The sequence below is a fragment of the Alnus glutinosa genome, chromosome 14, assembly GCF_958979055.1.
Source record: "Alnus glutinosa chromosome 14, dhAlnGlut1.1, whole genome shotgun sequence".
NCBI classification, from domain to species: domain Eukaryota; kingdom Viridiplantae; phylum Streptophyta; class Magnoliopsida; order Fagales; family Betulaceae; genus Alnus; species Alnus glutinosa.
The window spans coordinates 16,496,440-16,499,797 of record NC_084899.1 but is presented as its reverse complement, the minus strand read 5'-3'; the positions used below and the strand labels follow the sequence as shown (position 1 = coordinate 16,499,797).

General features: G+C 35.0%; 1 long non-coding RNA gene across 1 annotated transcript; it reads left to right on the top strand.

Moving 5' to 3' along the window:
- Positions 1–1,807: 1,807 nt before the first annotated feature.
- LOC133857006 (uncharacterized) lies at positions 1,808–2,987 on the top strand. The gene is made up of 3 exons (XR_009898278.1): positions 1,808–1,887; positions 2,042–2,088; positions 2,885–2,987. It is a non-coding gene; the product is annotated as an uncharacterized LOC133857006 (long non-coding RNA).
- The last annotated feature ends 371 nt before the right edge of the window (positions 2,988–3,358 follow it).

Below are 3,358 nucleotides of genomic sequence, written 5' to 3'. Positions count from 1 at the left end.
TCTTTCTAACCTCCAAATTTCGAACTATCGGAGAAGTTAATTGTGGTTATGTGTATGGAATTTCTAACCTCCAATTGGCTTTGTTATGTGTATGGAATTACTTGCTTTTGGAATTTTAGTTTTATCGTTATTTGATTTTGCAGCTTGTACAAAGGGCTTGTTTGTTTATATGAAACTTAGTTTTTGGATTTTCTGAATCATTCCTCTTAGTTTTTCTTGAACCCTTGATGGATTTTTGTTATATGCAGACGAATATGCAATTATTAGCTGACTGTTACTTGCACAACAATCAATCTTATGCTGCGTACTATATTTTGAAGGGTATGTGTCATAGTATTAATTTTTTTGCCATTTTTGAACCAATTTGTTGTTAGTGTTCTTTTTCGTTTCTTTATTGTGGTTGATTTTTTTGAAAAAATTTATCATCCATTAATCTCTCTCTTCTTTTTTCGTTCATTGTTCTATGAAGGAATGCAAATGGCTCAGTCCCGCTACTTGTTTGCACTATCATGCTTTCAGCTGGATCTTCTTAAAGAATCCAAAGCTGCATTATGTCCTGCTAATGAGCCAGGTGTAGAGGTATGTATTGGAGAGTAACTTGTGTACAAGCAAAATATTCTTAACCATTAAATGTAAGAGGGCACAATTAAAATTTAAAACACCTCTTATATCATTTCAGAATTATGTTGTGAAGTAGCAAAAATGCATTTTCAGCTTTGATGAGAATGTTTGGGTCTGCAGTACTATGATGTTAGAAAGAAATGCGAGGGAGACCTGTGTTATGACTTCTCCAACATGGAGACATTCCTGAACCAGAAGTCAGTGAGGGAATCTTTAGGAGTTGGGGACAGAGAATTCGTTTCATGCAGTAGCAAGGTATATGAAGCCATGCTTGTGGACTGGATGAGGAATCTTGAAGTGGGTATTCCTGCTCTTCTGGAGGATGGAATCAAGCTTCTTGTGTATGCTGGGGAGTGGGGAGTATGATCTCATTTGCAACTGGCTCGGTAAAGCCTCTTTCGTTCAAAAAATGAAAAGTTTTTTAAAAAGTTCTTTCAAACTTTTTTTTTTTTTTTTTTTCAAACAACAAATAACGTCTTTTTTTAAAATGCAAAGCCTGAACTCTTGGTTTGTCTCTCTTTAATGGGCAGGGAATTCAAGGTGGGTTGATGCCATGGAATGGTCTGGACAGAAACAGTTCAGGGCAACCGCAACCGTTCCATTTTTAGTTGACAGTGCAGAAGCAGGATTGCTGAAGAGCCATGGGCCTCTCAGTTTCCTCGAGGTCTCTCTCTCTCTCTCTCTCTATGTCTATCTCTATCTCTATCTCCATCTCTATCTCTATTTCTTGTATTCTAATTTAAGCAACACTGGTCCTAACAATATTTGCAGGTCCATGATGCTGGTCATATGGTTCCAATGGATCAGCCCAAAGCTTCATTAGAGATGCTCAGGAGCTGTTCATCGCGGGACACATCAATTTTTGGATTTTCTGAATCATTCCTCTTAGTTTTTCTTGAACCCTTGATGCCTTTTTGTTATATGCAGACGAATATGCAATTATTAGCTGACTGTTACTTGCACAACAATCAATCTTATGTTGCGTACCATATTTTGAAGGGTATGTGACTATGTGTCATAGTATTAATTTTTTTGCCATTTTTGAACCAATTTGTAGTTAGTGTTCTTTTTCGTTTCTTTATTGTGGTTGATTTTTTTGAAAAAATTTATCATCCATTAATCTCTCTCTTCTTTTTTCGTTCATTGTTCTATGAAGGAATGCAAATGGCTCAGTCCCACTACTTGTTTGCACTATCTTGCTTTCAGCTGGATCTTCTTAAAGAATCCGAAGCTGCATTATGTCCTGCTAATGAGCCAGGTGCAGAGGTATTACATTTGTTTTCTTCAAAAATGGGATTCAAACAAGTTGCATGATTTATACTTTGGTCACTCTAATTTTTTGGATGTTCCATCACTTCTATTTTCAGTTGCTTTTTAGGATGATGATGACTTGCTTCTTGTGTTTATCTTCTTTATGCAGATTCCAAATGGTGCAGCCGGTCATTACCTTCTAGGGCTTATTTACAGGTCACTCTTTTTTTTTTTTCTTTGTTTTTTTGGTCAAGTAGGTTGCTATTTTGTTCTCCCATATATCATTTTCTAAACTTCAAGAAATTTATTTCCTGTTGCTTGAAATACATGTACAATACAAATGAGAGACGAATAGATAGATACAATACATTTTTTAAAAAAAAAAACAAAAAGAAGTGAAAGAGACATCCTTAAAACTGGTTTCTATCATACAGTTATTTATGAAGTGGATGTCTTATGAAGCGGTCTTAAACTTATTCTCAAAGTTACAAATCTATTTGCATTTCACTTGACGGAATATCAGGTGAAAGAAGCATATTTTATTAAAGTTTTTCCCCTTCCTTCCCCAAGAAACAGACTCTCCCACTCTTTGTGTCCTTTCATGTTTCTTCGCTGATTCTTTGTAGTAGAGGTACAATGCTGCATTCTCTTGTTTTGTGTTAGCTTCTATTCCTTAATTTGTTTCTTTTACTTGCAACTCTAGCTTATCCAAAGTATTGGATTGAATTAGTGCTTGACGATGTAAACTGGGTCATTAAGCACAGTTAATTGAATTTCATTACTATATATTGTTTATCCTTTGTACTCTATGAATTATACTTTCTTCGCCTTATGACTAGGAAGTGAGTCCGAATTTAATTCAATTCTCATCTTTGAATTTCTGAACTAACATAAAGTCTGAAATAGTTAGTTGTTATTGACATGCATATTGCATAATTATGTCTGTGTGTTTGTGCAATTTCTTAATTCAGAATATCAGCTTCTTATTTATTGAGATTTTATGTTGTTTTAGGTACACTGATAGAAGGAAAAGTGTTGCATGTACATCATTTTAAGCAGGCATTATCAGTAGATCCTTTAATGTGGGCTGCATATGAGGAGCTGTGTGTATTAGGTTTGTACAAAAAAATTTCCACATGGTCCAAGTTCTTGAACTGCTGTGCTACCAGGCTACCAGCATACTTGATAATTTCATGCAGCAACTGATCAGTTAATTCTAGGGGCTTAAAATGTTATGTTTAGAAATTTAAGCTGATTAAGAGCCAAGTTACTTCATATGTTGAAATTCATTTTGAATTGCTAATTAGCGGGGTAAAATTTGATTTGGTTATCATTATTAGCAAATGTTCTTCCCCCTCCCTCACCCATATTATCTCATTTTTGCACCTTTTGTCGTTAGAATGTAAATTCCATAATATTGGACTAGGCCTCATGGATGTGTAATATCACTATCAAAATCTGAGTTTGCAGTTCAAGGTAAACTGAT